The following is a 19302-nucleotide window of genomic DNA, read 5'->3' as shown; positions in this document are numbered from 1 at the left end:
ACCTTACTCTTCGTCTGAAAAGTCTGCAACATGATATGTTGCAGCCCGGAATGGGTCAGCACATGGAATATGCTGGCAATATAACACATTAGAGCAATGAAGAGATAACAGCTATCACTACATGCATATATGGCTGGTGGAGGCTCTATGGTTATAATGTTTTGCGAAAAGCCAATTTTTCCCTACTACAAAGGAATATATTTTATTTAACTATCATGGTGGTTGAAACATTGAGAAGGTTCCTCCAACTCCATCCCAATTAAAAGTAATTAACATCCCAACAAATTAATTTAGAGTGATGAGATCAACATGATAATCCAAGAACCAGATAATCAAGATGTCCATAACCGGGGACACGGCTAACCATGATTAGTTTGTACACTCTGCAGAGGTTTGCGCACTTTTTCCCACAAGAATCGATCTCCTTCGTTGGATTTCTCGCCTACATGGTGTTTGAGAAACGGACGACCGAGACACAGTCTTTCAGATACATTAACTCTTTACTCTGGGTGGACAGTTACACCTACTTTCCCCTACATCTGCTAGCCCACCACTGAAAGAGGTCATGCAACATACTCAACTATGCTAGAGCCCATAATAGCTTGTGGCTGCACATGGAAGTTTCTAGCATGAATAATCTTATGATCCCTTTGAGCCTGGGTGGCGAGCCGTAGGATGATCACACGGGTCCTCCGGGATATCCTAGGACAACACTGGATTCTCCAGGTGCCCGCAACCAATCCACCCAGATGTGTATTTAAGTAGCCACCTTATGTTAACCATTAATTAACAATATCACATCTGTCATGGATACACTCAAACCCAATCCACGTCTACGAGCATAGCATGGCAATATAAGCATAGCGTAGAAGTAACTCCCAAGGGTTTGATAATAAAACAGGTAATAGGTTCTACCTCATCATCTACTTCCCCAAACCCACAAGTTAATCACATCCTAATCATGCAATGTTTGAGGATTGTAACTAATGCATAAAAACTGGGTATGAAAAGAGTATGATCAATGTGTTACTTGCCTTGCTGACGGTCTGCAAAACCTAGAGACTCGTAGTAGCATGGTTCGCACTCCGGAAATTCTATCACAAACAAACAATAGCATACATAAGCACTCAAGCATAGATGCACGGGTAAAACTTCAAATAAAAGGACCAAATATGAAAAACCAACAGAAAAGATTCGATTTGCAAAAAGAATCAACCAAATCGGAGCTACGGAACTGAAACTACGGTCAAAAGAACTTTGAAAACAAATCTGCTTGAAACCAAATTTTAAATTGTCAAAACCTTGTTAAAGTTGATTAAACAGAAAAAGAGGCTCGAGACGAAGATTTTGGCGTTGGTTTCACTGGATTTGGACAAACGGTTGAAAAGTTACGAGGGTTTGAAGATCAGGGGCTAATCTGCGATAAAAGAAATCGCGGATAGCTCCCTGCCGAAAATAAAATAAAAAGAAAAGACTAACGAATGAACGTTCGCTGTCTGAACCTAACCGGCGAACAGCATTCGTTAAAACGAACGAACGGATGACCGTCCGCTAAATAAATAAACCGACGATAAACCGAAAAAACGCATCTAGGGTTAAAAAAACGATCGGTTTTACCTAAACCAAAACAACCGGCGGGCTTGCGCGGGCGGCGCGGCGAGGCGAGGTGGTGCGGCGCAGGCGGCGGGGTGCGGCGCGACAGCGACAGGCGGCGGCGCGGCTCGGCAGCAGCGGCGGCGGGCGGCGCGGCGTCATGCGGCGGCGCGAGGCGGCGGGGTTGAGGTGGCGCAGGTTACGACAGGCAGCGGCGGCGACTTGGGGCTCCAGGGAGGGTCCCGGGTGGAGTTTATAAAGGGGGCGCTCCGACTTGGTGCCGAAGTCGGGCGGCGGCGGTGGCGCGCCGGACTCCTCGGAGTCTGTGCAACCACGGCGGCGGGCGTGAGCGGGGAGAACGGCTCGGGGAGGCGCTGCGCTGGGCCGGCTGGGCCTTCGTCCCAGTTCGGTCCGAACCATTTTTCTAAAACAGATTCCGACGAGAAAATCCTAAATAAATAAAAACATAAATATAAAAATGCCAAAACAATTTTCCTGTCTAAATAAAATATTTAGAATAAAGTGAACATTTTCTTGGCCTAAAATGCAATTTTGAAAAATGCATATTTTTCTAATTCAAATAAAAATAGCAATAAAATCAAATAACATTATTTATTTGATTTTAATATTTTTCTTCCAACATTTCATTATTTTGGAGAAGTCATATTATCTCCTCTCATATATTTTTATTATGAAATATTTTTGGAGAGAAAAATAATTAAAACCAAAATGATCCCTGTTTCAATATTTGAGAAAATTCAAATATGAAAATAATAAAATCCCCAACTCTCTCCGTGGGTCGTTGAGTTGCTTAGGATTTTTAGGATCACACCCAAAATGCAAATAAAATATGCTATGCATATGATGACCTATGTATAACATTCCAAATTGAAAATTTGGGATGTTACATATGAGATACAAAAAAGATAATGCCAAACAAAAACAAAAAGAGAAGGAAAAAATTAGAGCAGTGGTTACCCAGGGTCGATTATCGGCTCTCGGTAATGGCCACTTTTTCTGAGAGGGGCTCTCGGTAATGAATTTAACCTTGATCTCTTTTCCTTCTTGTGCATTCTCGATAATATGCATTATACTTTTTTTGTTTTCTTCCACGCTTGGCAAACAACCTTAGCACATCATAATTACCGTCTTGTGTTTTCTTTTCTAGATGGGCCTTGCCCAGTTCTAGAGACCGGCACCCCTCCGGTGGCCCCGACGGTCTAGGGCGTTGTTCGGCACCTAGAGGGGGTAGGCCACGGGGAATAACTGCTTCTTCGTGTTAGTGCATGTCATCGCGAGATGACAGACCAAGTCTAGGCTTGTTCTGTCACGGGATTACCCACCGAAGACTCTGTCTCGGGGCCAAATGCAGCCGGTCCTCGACGTTCCCGCCCGTGTGTTTGGTTTGTGAGGCACGTGCCATGTCAAGGACGTGCGTTGCTTATTCAAATAGCACACCACCCCTGCATGCATATGCATGGGCCACACGCATGTAGGGGTGCCCCCCTCGGGCGGTCTCTATATCGAGCACCCATGCGGTGGCCCCGACGTCTAGGGTGTTGTTCGGCACCGAGAGGGTGTAGTCCACGGTGAATAACTGCTTCTTCGTGTTAGTGCATGTCATCGCGAGATGACAGACCAAGTCTTGGCCAGTTTTGTCACGGGATCACCCAGCGAAACTCTGTCTTGCGGACGAACGCAGTCGGTCCTCGACGTTCCCGCCCCAAGTGTGTGGTTTGTGAGGCACGTGCCACGTCAAGGACGTGCGTTGCTTATTCAAATAGCACACCACCCCTGCATGCATATGCATGGGCCACACGCATGTAGGGGTGCCCTCCCCCCTCGGGCGGTCTCTATATCGAGCACCCATCTGGTGGCCCCGGCGGTCTAGGGCGTTGTTCGGCACCGAGAGGGTGTAGTCCACGGTGAATAACTGCTTCTCCGTGTTAGTGCATGTCATCGCGAGATGACAGACCAAGTCTAGGCCCGTTCTTCGAGATAGTCTATGGGTATCGAGAGGGAATGTGTCCGGTTTGTGCAGGAAGTGCGGGTCATGTTGCTCCATTGGCCTCGAAACTTCTTGTGCTCTCAAAGGAGGCCATCGCATGTATATGCATGGGCTATCCGGTGGCCCCTGCGGTCTAGGAAGTTGACCGGCACCGAGAGGGGGGGTAGGCCACGGTCAACAACTGCTTCTTCTCATGTTTTTTACTTTGCACTCTTTAAAGTTCTCTATCGGTGCCGTTCTAGGAAGTTGGCCCGCACCGAGAGAGGGGGTAGGCCACGGTCAACAACTGCCTCTTCTCATGTTTTTTACTTTACACTCTTTAAAGTTCTCTCTCGGTGCCGGTCTAGAAAGTTGACCGGCACCGAGAGAGGGGGTAGGCCACGGTCAACAACTGCTTCTTCTCATGTTTTTTACTTTACACTCTTTAAAGTTGAGTTTTGAACAAATCTAACCCAAAAAGCATATATGTATATATATGAGTGCATCAAAAGTATTTTATCGAAACAATTATCAAAAGTCATGGAATTTTCAAACTTTGGTCGTAAAAACATATAATATGAGATACAAATAAGATAGTGCCAAACAAAAAACAAAAAGAGAAGGAAAGAAAAATTAGAGAAGTGGTTACCGAGGGTCGATTATCGGCTCTCGGTAATGGCCACTTTTTCCGAGAGGAGCTCTCGGTAAAGAATCTAACCTAGATCTTAACCGTTCCCCTTTCTTTCTCTGTTCATTCTTCTCCTTCTGTGTTTACTGCGGCACCACCGCCGCCGACGCTGAAATCGCCACCGCCACCAACTGCCGCCCTCCACCGCCACCCCTCCTCCATCGCTCCCAACTGCGGCCACCGCCACCCCTCCTCCACCGCCCCCAACTGCGGCCACCGCCACCCCCTCCTCCACCGTCACCCCCTCCTCCACCGCCACCAACTACGACCGCCACCCCTCCTCCACCGCTCCCAACTGCGGCCACCGCCACCCCCTCCTCCACCGCCCCCAACTGCGGCCACCGCCACCCCCTCCTCCACCGCCACCCCCTCCTCCACCGCACTCCACCGCCACCAACTGCAGCCGCCACCCCTCCTCCACCGCTCCTAACTTCTCCCACCGCCACCCCCTCCTCCACCGCCCCCAACTGTGGCCACCGCCCCCAAGCTTCATGGCCGGCAGCCGGCGCGGCGGTTCTTCGATGCGGCCCAAGGACGGCCGCCGCAGCGGAGCTCCTCCGGTAGCGCGGCAGCTGGAGATGCCCTCAGGTTAGTATCAGATTCTATGCCTAGAGTAGGATATTTTGCACAAATGTAGGAACTATGCACAAATGTAGGAACTATGCACAAATGTGATTAAAAGTAGTAGAGGAAGATGGTCCTGTTTAGTAATGCCTAGAGTAATGTGATGCCCTCAGGTTAGTATCAGATTCTCCTTTGTTCGATCATGCAGGAACTATGCACAAATGTATCAGATTCTGCTAATAGGATATTTTGCTTTGGAAGTTTGGAGTAATGTGGTTAAAAGTAGTAGAGGAAGATGGTCATGTTTAGTAATGCCTAGAGTAGTATGGAAGTTTGGAGTAATGCCTAGAGTAGTATGGTTCAAAATTTGAAGAACAAACACTATCTGATGCCTATTGAAGTGGTATGGTTAATATTCACCATATTATTTTTTTGTTTTTCAGATTCTCATGGGAGCACTAGTAAGTTCCGGAGAGTCCCGAGTGGTAGGACCGAGTCATCCACCTCCCATCAGGCCACTCCCGAGGACGAGTCATCATCGGATGGCGATGTCGGAGTGGACTTAGATGAACCAGATCTGCTCGCTACCGAGTCGGGCGACATGGAGACCTCGGACGGCTCAGGGTATACCTCGAGCAACACTTCCAAGAGGAAGAAATCCGGGCGTGGTCCGGGGAAGGTCCCGGAACCAACTGCTGCCAGCAACCGTCCTGTCATTTGCCCGACATGAGAGGGGTAAGCAAGCATTTCATTTGCATCATATTTTGGATGCCACAACTTTGACACTCACATATGCTTGTCTTTTATATCATGCAGTCAGTGGGCATTTATCCCAACACAACCTAAGGGGGCGCGCCCGCCGAACCACGTCATCGGCTCCCTCTTGAGGAAGCACTTCCCTGGATTGTCCAAGCCGGGTGATGATGATCCCCGTCACCAGGTTTAACCTAGGAGCATTACCTACACAACAAGGATGAGCACGATGTCACCATGGCCACTCCAGTCATCAATGCTTTTTTTGTAAGTATCTTCGCTCCCACCATTGCATTTTTCCATATCCAAATCCTTGCTTGCGTGGATGGTGAGCAGCAGAAGGCGATCAAAGGCATCGTGAAATCTGCCCAAAAGATACTCTCTGGCCTTAAGCACACGCTGCGGTACAAAGCCGTGATGCAGTGCGGCCGCTCGATGAGAAGGGAGAGAAGATGACAAGGAAGACTGCTTGCCAGACCAACATGTCGCGAGAAGAATACCTGTCAGTGGTAAGTGACTACATCAGTTGCTAGTACTTTGATTCATCCCTCTTGTTCCTCAATTATTCGATTTTGTCTGACTAGGTGAAGGAACCCTGGATGAAGGACGATTGTTGGGAGGCCCTGTTGACATGTGGTGTGACCCAGCATGGCAGGCGCAACATGTGGAGAAGGGAAACGATCGAGCCAAATTGACAGGCCCGGCTCATGTCCAGGGGAGCCGGAACCTAACCGCTCTCAAGCAACACATGGTATGCGGATTAAGATGTTGAATTTTTCGTACGGTGCATCTTGGTTCATTAAACTCAATGGTTAATTTGCAGGAGGCGGAGGTTGGTCGCCCGGTCCATATCCTGGAAGCCTGGAAAGAAGGCCACAAGGGGAAGGATGGCGCCGAGTTCTGCAGCGAGTCGGCGGAGGAGAAGTGGGGGACCTTCAAAGAGGTCTTCCAGGAGGTGCATGGGCAGGAAGCCGAACCTACGTCCAAGCCCCTTGATCCTGAGCTTCTCATCATTGCTGGCGAGGGGAAGGGCCATGGCCGCCACCTCCTTTGCAACGGGGCGATCGCCACCTCCTCGCATCGCAAGCTGCACGAGATACGCGCGTTCAGCACCAGCTCAACTCCGTCCATACGGAGTCGCCCAACCGCCGCATCACGTGAGATAGCGCGTCTCAAGGTTAGCATCCTAACCTTTCATTTATGTCCATGCCACGAAATAGCACCGTTCCAACCTATATGAGCCTAATGCCATGTTACAGGATTTAATGGCGCAGCGGGCTGTTGAAGAGGAGCAAAGGCGGAAGGCTGAGCAGGAGTCCAGAGAAAAGGAACGGGAAGACACGAACAAGAGGTTGAAGCTGCTTGAGGATCAACTACAGGTAGAACATTATCTAAACTAGAGTAGAAGATTCATTACATAGGGACGAACCACCCTCACGTGACTCTACTCTTATAGGTTCTTATGCAATCTCGAAGCAGTGCAAGTGATGCCCCTCCTCCTCCGGAATGTTAACCCGATGGCCTCTCTTCCTCAAGATGATCTATATATGAAGAAGTGTACTTCTATTGTGACATGCACGTGTTTTGCAAGTAGTGACAATATGTATGAATTTGCGACTTGTGTGTGACGTCTACTAGGATACTACATTCGACTTGTGTGTGACAATATGTGGACTATCCCTAATTATGCATATATATGTGGACTAGATCAAATTATGCCTATATATGATCAAATTATGCCTATATATGTGTGGACTAGATCAAATTATGCCTATATATGATCAAATTGCACTGTAGTTGTTTTTATCTGCAGGGATCAGAAAAGATATAGCTTAACAGCAGAATGGATGGGAAAGATTTCCGAGAGCAACACTCGGAAAACGATATACTACCGAGAGCACCTCTCGGAAACATGGTCGTCTGGGAGACACTACTGTTGTGCCACAACTTTTCCGAGAGCAGCTCTCGGAAAAGAAGGCGAGCATTGCCGAGACAAGCTCTCGGCAAAGATATGTAAACTCTCAGCTGCCATGTGGGCCACGCTGTCCTACTGGTCAGGAGGATTGCCGAGAGCCGCTCTCGGCAAAGATATCGTCATTTTTTTCAAAAATATTTAGCAAGTTATTTGAAACTTTTACTGATAAATGTGACCAGTGGGACCACATGTCAGTTAGAAAGAACACACACAAAAAAAGAAAATAGGATGTGGCATATGCTTTGCCGAGTGTCGTATGGCGGCTCTCGGTAATGTACGCAGTAACTGACGGAGCCGTCTGTTGCGGACGGGCATGCCACGTGGCTCCTCTTTGCCGTGAGCGGCTCTCGGCGTTTGCAGGGTTTGCCGTGCGGTGCCTCTTTGCCGTGAGGCAGTGACGGCAAAGATGGCAGTTTGCCGTGAAGCTGAGTTTGCCGAGAGTGACACTCGGCAAAGTTTGCTTGCTTTGCCGAGTGTCCGTGTTTTAGCACTCGGCGAAGAGCATTACACCCGGCGTACGTGAAAATTCCAGTAGTGGCAGTAGACTGACCAAACAATAGATGACACATTTATGCATTAGATAACTATAAAAATTTAGAATACACAGTAAGCTAGGCAAGTCTGCAGCCGGCAATTGTTGTGCAGTGGAGTACAACTAAGGAATGTAATAGACAACAAAAATGCATTACCTGCTTAACTAATATCATTGCTAAACATGCATAAAAATGTAGAAGTAAAAACATTTAGCAGAGATACCACTATGCAGTACACAGTAGTTTATAGTATATGCAGTACATAAGAAAAATATACCAACCAAGGCTTTTGACCTGCTTTATGTATAAAGCAAACTGCCACGAGCAAAACCAAGCTCCAGGAAGTTACCGGTGCGCGTGCGCTCATAATTTCACCCTGGTTTGTGGTTTTCTTAAGTTCCGAAATTGGTTGTAAAATGTTGATAACTCATCTTCTTTGGAAGTTAGCTGTTCAAATGAAGAAATACATGAAGATGGGAGTTTTGATCATAAATAATGTAATGAGCGTCATGAGAATGCAACGGTTTTGACTATACGTAAAACTAGTTCTGAAGCTGTTCAAATGAACTCTCATTCATGTTTTTAGTTTATCTCAAAATTATTGCTCTTCTGTCCGTTGCGGCGAGAGATAACATCATATAAATGCTAGCTGATGCTGGCATTGTACAGCATGATTGCTTGAGAACCCACAAAAAATCACTATCTCATCTTTGGGAACACTTAATGGGCGGCTATTCACGTCATTGTTTTGTGGACTCTCCCAAGTTCAGAGCATTCTTAGTCAAAGTGGCCAGTCAAGTTAAATACTCCGTGTGTAGGAAGCACTACAAGCTAGTAGCAGATCTTAATTTGCTGTGTTTCATGCATGTATGCAGGAGAAAGCCATTTTGGAGACAAGGCCGGTGCTTCGCAAGGCCATAGAAGAGGTGTACAAGTCGCTCTCCGACCGACGGAGCACGATGGTTATCGCCGACCTTGGCTCCTCATCGGGCCCGAACACCCTACGCGTCGTCTCCGAGGTGATCGGCGCGGTCCAGTTCAACACTCAGAAGTCGGAAGAAGAACGGCGCGCCGTGGAGGTGCAGTTCTTCCTGAATGACCTGCCAGGGAACGATTTCAACCTTGTCTTCCGGTCACTGGAGCAACTTGAGGATCTCGGAGGCAAAGAGACGCAGCCCTACTATGTGGCGGGCCTGCCGGGATCCTACTGCAGTGTTAAGTGTTAGAGATATATTTGGGATACGTGTATTTGATAGTCTAGAATTTGTAATCCGTCTCCTACTTTATCTTCAGGAGAGGCGTCTTGCCCTTCAAGTCTTGTACTCAATATATACTCGCCCTCGAGGCTCAATAATACAACGATCTATTCAACCAAATCCCTCTTTCCCTTCTAACATGGTATCTATCGCAAGTCGATCCTAAATCCTAGCCGCCGCCGCTTCCGCGCCTGCGCGCCGCCCCCGGGGCGGTCGGCCTCCATGACCGCCGCCGGGGGCCGCGCCGCCCGTACCTAGGGTTCGTCCGCCGGCCGTGTTGGCCGGCTGCCCTAGAGAGTCTTTTTTCTCGATCCTTTGACCCGGGTTTTCTCTCTCTCGCCGGTCGCTTTAATCGGCGTCTACTTTTTGGTTTTTCGGTCTATGTGATCCGGTTTGCGTCGTCCACCGCCGCCGTCGACCCCGAGCGCCTCTACTCCGATCCCGGCGCGACCAGCCGGCCTCTCCTCCGACCTGGCGGCCACGCGCGTCGAGGCGGCCCGTCAGGGCCAGCCGCTGTCCGCGCGTCGGTCCGCCCGTCGCCCTGCGCCGGCCGTCACCGCCCTGCTCCGACCGGGACACCTGCATTGCCCCGACCCGGCGGCCTCGCGCCATGCGACGGCCAATCATAGTCGTCGCTCGCGCACCGGCCCGCCCATCGATCCACATCACCCGCCTCCGCCGCATCTGCACGGCGGCCCGGATGTCTACCTTGCCGGCCTCGTCCTCGGCTGCGTCGGGACGGCTGCGTCAGGCTCGTCGGCTGCCTCAACTCGGGCTCCGCTGCTTCATTGGTCGCTCGGGCCTCACTGCCCGGGCGTCGGCGTTGCTTTGGCAGCGCGGGTGCCGGTGCTGACAAGCTCATCCGCACGACGTCCCACGCCGTCCGTCGTCGCCGGCTTCATCTCGAACTCCGCCGCCACCACGCCTCCATCGAGCGGCGTCCCCGACCGCGCGCGCGATCGGCTTGATCACCCGCTCGCCGCGCGACCGACCTGGCCCGTCGGTTACGCGCGCCTCCGCAGGTCCCGTGAAGATTGTCCCTGAGTTCAGCGCGCCTCTTCATCGATCGAGCATCGGGCTGGCGCTGCATCGCCCCGTCGGGCCGCAGCGCCACCGCCCTGTGGTTCTTCTCCCGGCTGCACCGACCCACGTCACCGCTGCGTCGCCCCTTCGGGCCGTAGTGCCGCGGCCCGCGGTCCCCCGCCGCCCCGAGGGCGTCCGCTCTAGGTCGTCCCGTGCCTGCATCGACCCTCGCGCCGCCGCTGCGTCACCCCGTCGGGCCGTAGCGAGCGTGGCACGCGGTCCACGCCGCCGTCCCGAGGCCGTCCCCGCGGTTGCACCGACTCGCGAACCGCTGTTGCGTCGCCCCTTCGGGCCGCAGCGTCGCGGCCCGCGGTCCCGGCCGCCACCCCGAGGTCTTCCCGCCGTCGCCCCGACCCGCCTGCCGCCGCTGCGTCGCCCCTTGGGCCGTAGCGCCGGGGTCCGCGGTCCACTCCGCCGTCACCGCGCGTCGACCTCCCATGGTATGCACCGCGCCGTCTCCCTTGGCGCGGGAACGCCACCGTCTGCGCCGGTCTTCGTCACGCTGTCAGGGTTCTTCGCCTACTTCGAGCATCACCGCCGCACTCCTAACCTAGCCGTCGCCGCCGCCGTCAGGCCACCACCGCCGCGGCTACCTCCGTAGCTGCCGCCGCCCGTCCACCCCACTTCGTCTTCGTCCAGCACCAGCTCGTCGCCAGCGTCGCCGTCATCTACCCCGACCGCTTCATCTACTCCGACAACCGCGGGCGACATTGGCCCCGCGCCGATTGACGCCGCAACCGTCGTCGAGTCCTTCTCTGCTGGCCTCTCCGACCTCTTCGATATGGTGTACAACTCGTGCAGGTCCCAGTCTACGCATGCCCGGTGCTGGCAACACCGCCGCGTGCCTTCATCCACGACGTGTCCCCGGGCCTGGCAAGCCTGGTGCGGCGCTTCGTCAACTTCGTCTTCGACCGTCTACGCATGCCCGGTGCTGGCAACACCGACGCGTGCCTTCGTCTACGATGTGTCCCCGGGGTTGGCAAACCCGGCGCGACGCGTCATCAACAACATTCTCCTTCCTGGCGCATCACTTCTTTGACACTACTGCGCCCATGACTAACTCGGCGCCTCCTTGCGCCTGCGGCTCCACGGCGACTCCCTCGACACCGGCTACCCCGACTCGACATCGACCACGGCGTTCTTCGCACGGCTACCTCGACCACGACTACACCACCCTACGCTCTCGGCTACATCGACATCGGCACAAAGGACTATCATCCGCTTGAGAAACTCGTCGGCTTCCTCTACAGTCAACGCGTCCGCGACGTGACACCGTCCACGACGCTCCCGCTAGGACTGCGGGGGGATGTCAGTCCGTCGGCTGCTATTCTCTCCAGTCTGACCGTCCGCGACGCTCCTGTTGTTCGCAACGCTACCGCTACGACTGCGGGGGGATGTTAGAGATATATTTGGGATACTTGTATTTGGTAGTCTAGGATTTGTAATCCGTCTCCTACCTTATCTCCAGGAGAGGCGTCTTGCCCTCCAAGTCTTGTACTCAATATATACTCGCCCTCGAGGTCCAGTAATACAACGATCTATTCAACCAAATCCCTCTCTCCCTTCTAACATACAGGAAGCTTTTCCTTCCCGGAGCGTCCATTTCTTCCACTCGTCCTACTCCCTCATGTGGCGCTCTAAGGTATGCATGCATCATATTCTCTGCAACGTGATAATTATGTCCTAGCTAGTATTGTTTTCAATTTTTAGTTAATTAACGATGTGTAATATCGTTGTTCGCTAACTCAAGCTTTATTTATGTGGGCGTTGTCAGATATGAATGAAGAAAACATGTTAGGTATTGGATCAACTCCAAGATTGTTCAGTCCATATTAACTTTTAGGTGTGGTGGATCATGCAACTATGCAAGCCATACTATTAAATTATAGAGAATGGTCGCTGATTGGGAAAATTTGTCGCCATACTTGCAAAACTATGGAATTTGTACATATGGAAAGTTCACGTGGCAACATAAATAAAATTTATAAACAAAAGAATATGTGTTAACAAAAAATACAATGATATAAATTTTTTCAATGAGTATAAACCTACTGTATTAAATTTTACTGTGTACTTCCTATATTAACTTAGTCCATGGTACAGTTTCCGGTAATTGTTTGCATGCTATAATATCCCTTTATTTATAATAATGTATCGTTCGACGCCAATACACTCGCACTAAAATGAGCTAGGGTAGTTCTCCCTTCGTTTCATTTTACTTTCCTTATCAAAAAAATTACGCAAACCAGGGATGAGCTAAGATGTGTTTTTTAGGCTAGAGGTGATGCTAATGCATTGGTTCATGCTAGGGGTGCAGGGCGGTGTTGGGTTTAGTCCCACATCGGTTGTGGGAGGAGGCAGAACACGATTTATAAGGACGGGGATATCCCCTCCTAACAGGCTAGTCTTTTGGGGGGAGAGGGCCCAAGGCTTGTCATAAGTCGGTGTTGCTCTCTGGTTGGGCCTGGTTGACGCATGTGGGTCGGAAATGCTGGTGATAGCAGACATGGGGTTGCGTAACAAGTGGTATCAGAGCCCAGGTGCCCGGAATGAATCTCGGTAGACTCACGGGTGGTCGGTCATGGTTGGTGGGCTGAAAACACTGGTGTTAGCGGGCCCATGGTGACAGATGTGTGAGGGGGAGATTGTTGGGTTGGGTTTAGTCCCACATCGGTTGTGGAAGGAGGCAGAACACGATTTATAAGGGCGGGGATGTCCCCTCCTATGTTGGAGTAAACCACGTTAGACGACGTTCAGTACCATACTAGCTAGTCAGATGATTCGGTTAGTTAGTTAGTGCATAGATGAGTCAGTGTAGTTTGCATGGAATGAGTCCAAGCCGGTGGCTCTTGGCCGTGTGTTGGTGGCGCATGGATAGGAGTGGATGGCATTACGTGCATGTAGTTAGTGATTAGCATCATGCATGGAGTTAGTTGGAGTAATGGCTGGATGTGCTGGCCGGTTAGTGCGTGCGTGATGGCCGGACGTGACGGCTGGCTGTGTGCCCTGTGTATATATGTGTCACATTGAGTAATGGAAAATGGCCGTGAGGGCTGGAAGAAAAAATGTAGCCCATGTGTACGTCAAGGAGCAGAGCCACTCGCAAAGCTTTTGTGCTCTTCCTTGTGCGTGTGTGTGTCTGCGTTGAGCTTCCTTCCATGATGTGTGTTGAGGGAAACCACAATAGAGAGTTAAGAGGTAGAAGAAGTGGCGCCAACAATAGGCGGCATCTCGCAAAACAGCCGGCTAATATAAATCAATCTTTTTGCAAGAATAATACAGATTAATCTAACACACTCTAATCCTTCTAGAACAGAATTTTCTAGTCTAGAATACGAAGCGGGCCGGGTTCGGGCAATCCTTAATATCCCTAATTCATGCACCCTCTAATCATAAATGCTCATGCTTGCTACGCCTTAGCCGTCGCCCTACTATGCGATCTAATATTTAGAAGTTAGAAAAAAATATGCAACGTAAATTGAAATGCAGAGAATAAGTGGATGTCCTTGCGTAGTAATAACAATGATCAGGATACAAGTCACTAGTCAGTGATCTGAACCACTTCGATTTTCTACTAGGGATCAGTGATTAATTGGGGTGAAAGAGCACCACGACTACTTTAATAATTATGCTACGATACTTAATTACCTAGGTCCCCGAGGAACTCTCAAGCTGCACTCACGTGAACGAAGGCAACATCTACATTGGAAAGACTACCCCACCTATTGTGATTAAGCTGTTCCAAGAACAATTCAAAACGGACTTTGAGTTGTTCCTTGCACTGCGCTCCAGAGAGCTTGTCAACGGAGGCCGAATGTTGCTAACATTTATTGGAAGAAAGAGTGAAGAGATGATGATGCATGGGGACGTTAGCACCTTATTTGAATTGGTTGCCAAATCTCTCCAGTCTCTGGTCCTAAAGGTACATACGTACATGTTGGTTACATCAATGATTTGTTTTGTTAGCCAGTAAAGATTACACCATGTTACTCTTTACTAACAAACTTATAATTGCTTATGTAACTTGATATGCTCCTAAGTTAATTCATTCTAGCATAGCAACTTTCCATGAACAAAATTTCATCCATGTAAGACAAAGTGACATATATTATCGCATGAGGAGCATACAAAGTGGAAGTACAGATTCTTGTAAAAGAAAAGAAAACTGGCAAGTGACATTTAAAAGCGAGGACAAAAGAATTCATGTGCAAATTAATACAATAACTTCGATTTCAATGATAAAAAATAAAGAAAAACGTCTCTACAAAATAAGAGTTCTCATTCGGTACACACTTACCTAAATATTATTGGGTTGGATGATAGGGCCGTGTGGAGAAGGACAAGTTGGACTTCAACCTGCCATACTATGCTCCATCGGTGAAAGAGGTGAAGGTGTTGATCAATGAGAGTAAGCTCTTCGATATAGAGCATGTCAGACTCTTTGAATCCAACTGGGATCCTTAGGACGACTTAGACAGTGATGTGGTACTAGACTGTGCTAGTAGCGGGGTAAATGTGGCCAAGTGCATAAGGGCCGTGTTGGAGCCGCTGATAGTAGACCACTTTGGAGATGACATTATTGAGGAGTTGTTTGCAGTGTATGCTTCTGTCGTTGCAAAGCATCTGGAGAAAGCGAAGGCAAAGTACCCCATCATCTTGGTATCCTTGAAGAAGGCCATGCACTGAACTGGACACAAAGTTCATCGCAAAAGGAAAAGGCCACATATAGTTTAATTGGTGGTATATGCTGAACATTATAAAGTTAACGCCTACTATTGTTAAATATTACATCTGTGTTGCTCACCTGTTTTTTCTAAGAAAAAAGTCTCTCTTTTGTGTTCTATAATGAAAATTAGAAAACTTGCAAAGTCGTAAATAAACTGAAGTACCAATGGTCGATAATAAACCTAGAACTTCTCATGTATTTCATCTTTTCAATGGAGAAAGACAAATGTCACATTGTGAGAATGCTCACAATACCATATGTCTATTAATGAAGGGTAACCTACCACGCTTACCCTCCCCACCCCCAATGCACACCAGCCTATGCAGGCAACCACAATCTATTTAAATTGGGTCAAAATCATTCGTGCTGAATAAACTGGCTTTAAAAATTGATTTTTTTCAAAGAAATAATTTTGAAGAGTGGTTATCCACCAACATGATGACACTAGGTCTAGTGTAGCAACTATAATAATGGAAGTGGCGCTCCAAGCCAACGTCCCACGTGAAATGAATAACAATTAAATATCACCATTGTTGGTTTCAACCAATGATGACCATACAAATGGTTTTCACCCCGAAGTTGTAGATCTAGGGCAAGAGGTCCAAAAAGAGATTAGTGCCTGCACTCTTCCAAAGCTTTTGGCTAGTAGGTTAGATGGTGGAGATGAGGGGTGGGGGTGAAAGGCGAGTGGACACCCATAGAAGTGTAGTGCAACTATATTGTGTCAACAGGGAAGTTGTAATTCAATGGAGCATACCATGTGGGTAGGCGATGCCACACATTTGGATTAGAGGTGGGATACTTAAGGCACGGATTCTGATGTATGAGTTATTGACTTATTATGTAATTTATTACAAAATAAAAACATTTCACATGCACAGGATTTCCCCATGTGATGTGTTACACATAGGACAGAGCAAATGATGCACGCGAGACGTATATGCTTTAAGGAGCTCTCTATGTCGTCCAAGAGGCTGTACTTCTTTGTCAGTGCCTTCATCTCATTTATTCTTTGCAATGTATTAAAAAGGGCCAACCCAATTTTATGGCATAGAACTCTACGGTTTTATACATTGGCCTATGGATGTCTCTCTCACACACACGTGTGCGCATACGCACACAAGAGAGGGGCTTACTTTGCAAAGCAGGTAGTGTCAGTTACTTTGAGCGTTAGGGCATGATTAATGCATAGGCCCAAGGTGATGCCTCACATGCCATGTAGGATCGGATGACAGAAAAAGTAGGTTCGGATGAGAAAGCAGGATCCTCTGCAGGAGGCACGTGCTTGGAGAGAAAAACTGTGATCCGGCGCATAAAGTTGAAAAAGTTGAATGAAAAGTAGAGATGCATGTGTAATAAGAGCACTTTCTATTATTTGATGAGGCCCACCAGTAGTAGCTTGCATTGGAGAGAAAAAAATTAATATAAATGCCTCAAACTACTTTTTGTCATGAGGCATATGTATCCATATGCCACCATTGTACATGCCCTTAGAGGAAAGTGACTGACAGGGAGCGTCAGCTAAGAACAGAACTGTCAAGGTCTACAAGGTGCAATCATTATCTTTTGAATATACACGGTGGTCGTTCTTTGAAAGGGCAAAATAGTATTCTTGGTGTGTGACGAGGTCTGACACGATTTTTGTGTGACTGAGAAGCTATATACTCCTGCAAAAGAGTTTGCAACAAGCTATAGTAGACAAACTAATGGATTTGTCTGCAGGTGGAAGGACAAATTGCTTTCTTATGAAGGATGGCGTGCATTGTATATGTTTTTTTTTTGCGACTGTATATGTTTACGTGACATACTTTTATACTCCTCTCTTATGAAGGACACATTGCTTTTGTACTGTACATGTTTACTTTATTCAGAGTTTTGTGTTTCTAACAAATGAAGAAAAATCATTTAATAAAGCCCGGGACGATTAGGAGCCTAGCTAATGTTTATGATATGATTTTTCTTTGGAACAGAGGGCTTCACCTCATTGAGTGATTTTTTTCACTTAACTACAGAACAGTATGATTGCAATAAGCGAAAAAACACTCCTTACCGACAAGACAAAGTACTCACTCCGGTCATTTTTAGTCTGCATATAAGTTTTGTCCAAAGTCAAAGTATCTCTACTTTGACCAAACATATTGAAAAAAAGTATCAATATTGACAGTGCCAAATCAACATCGTTGGATTCGATATGAAATGTTGGTATTTTTTTAATATAAATTTGATCAAACTTTGTAATGTTTGATTTGACATAAATCCAATATGCAAAGTAGAAATGACAGGAGGGAGTAATAGGAAGAAAGAAGAACTCAAATTCATAATATGCCATTTCGAGAAACGCCACCAGCTAGCACGTGTAACAAGCATTAACGTTGGTGTCATCACGCATTTGTCCTCCCACCGGCAACTCCGACTCCACCACAGAAAGAGAACACCAACCCGCCAAAATATCAAGCACAGCCACCGTGCTGAGTTTTCAGCACAGGACGGGATGCTGAAGACGAAGGAGCACGACCAACAGCTTCGGGGCCACACGTACGGGCACGATCAGCATCCATGAGTAGCTGGTGTCTTTCTCAAACGTGAAGTTTGGAGCGCGCTTCGCCCTTGTTGCATGTGTTATTTCCACGTTGGTTTGTTGTATACTTGCTCGGTTTTTCATAATTAACTTAAGCATCAATTTTTTTCTTCTTAGGACAAAGCCTTGGTGCGCGTTTCGAAAAATATCTGGCGTCCTTGTCAGCTTCGACCCCGGCGAAAGAGCCTGTTGGTCCTTGTAGTTTTGTGAGCATACGGAACATCGTGTTCCTGCTTTCTCAAACGTGACTGTCCTGACATGCATAACATCAGTAGAAAGATATACCATGTACGGTGCGCTCGATTTGTTGCTGTTCTCCCTCGCGGTTGATTCGCCCTCCTCGAAATCTCGAATCGCAGTCCGTACATCGGTGTATGTGGTGTCGCCACCATCGGCGGATACCTCGCCGCGCTCACTCCGAAGATGATGCTTTGCGGGGCTGGCTTGCCGTCCCACACACCGCACTGAGAGCCAAGCATCCGTGGCCTGGGTGCCGAGAGATGAGCAGAGTATATCACGCACTTGCTATTGGGCGATTTTCAGTGCTGACTCTTAAATTTGTTCCGACATCTGTCCTTTGATAGGAAGGATCAGTTCGTAGACATGGATGTCGGAGCCGGTCATCTAACGCTACCCTTATAAATTTCAACAACTATTTGAATTAAGCGGACGAAATTCACGCGCTCGCCGTCGATCTGGCCATCCGTCAGCCGGTGCTGCTCTAGGAGGAACAGATTGTACCATTATTCCTCCTGCGCCTGCTGGAACGCCAACATAGGCGCCGGCGCAGGCTGTTGCTTTGCCATGGCGGTGTTGTAGTGCGCGTACGCCTGCTCCATAGTGAAGCCGGCATGCACAGGCGCGGGCTCCGATGCGGTGTCGTCGGAGCTCGTCTCCATCGTGGGGTCGTCCTCATCGTCGGAGACCTCGGGCGAGCTGACCGGCATGTCGACCTCAACCTGCCTTGCATGGCGGCTCTGCCAAGCGGCCGCAAGGGTGGCTACCTCGTGCTTCATCTCCATGAAAAGGCTCTCCCACAGAGCGTTGCGGCCTGCAGTCATGGCGGATGCGGTGCAAGGGAGGAGGATGTGGAGTGGCTTGTGTTGTGACGTGGAGTTAGCCGGATATAGCCGCCTTTAAATAGCGGATTCCAGTGAGGCCAGACATCCAGGTGTGTCAATGCGCGGCGACGGAGTGGGTTTCTCGGCCGGCGAGTCTATGTAATGGCGGCATACGGATGGACGGGGTATTGAACGGGCGTGGTAGATATCCGTCACGTCCCGTCCAGTAACGCGTCTCCAACATTGAATAGACATGGACACCGGGGACATGTCGCGGGCGGCGCCCTCGGCTGGTGTGCCGCTTCAATGGTGGAGCCAGTAAGAGGTCGCGTCGGCTCTGGATCGGATTCAATGTGGAGCGGCTGCTCTACCGCGGCATGAATGCGGGCAGCTAACGCCAGGCGGGAACGCGCATGAGAGAGGGAGAATGGTTTTGGGTGGGTCAGGGTAGCTAGAAGCGGGCGTGGGTGCTGTCCGGAAGCCCACAAAGCCCCCTCCCCCTCCG

General features: G+C 49.0%; 1 pseudogene; it reads left to right on the top strand.

Annotated features, from left to right (window-relative positions):
* The first annotated feature begins 4759 nt into the window (after positions 1-4759).
* Positions 4760-15118, top strand: LOC123171029 (anthranilate O-methyltransferase 2-like; annotated as a pseudogene).
* Positions 15119-19302: the final 4184 nt, after the last annotated feature.

Source organism: Triticum aestivum, chromosome 7D (assembly GCF_018294505.1).
Source record: "Triticum aestivum cultivar Chinese Spring chromosome 7D, IWGSC CS RefSeq v2.1, whole genome shotgun sequence".
Classification (NCBI taxonomy): Eukaryota; Viridiplantae; Streptophyta; class Magnoliopsida; order Poales; family Poaceae; genus Triticum; species Triticum aestivum.
Note: the sequence above shows the minus strand (reverse complement) of the source record. Positions and strands in the feature narration are given on the sequence as shown.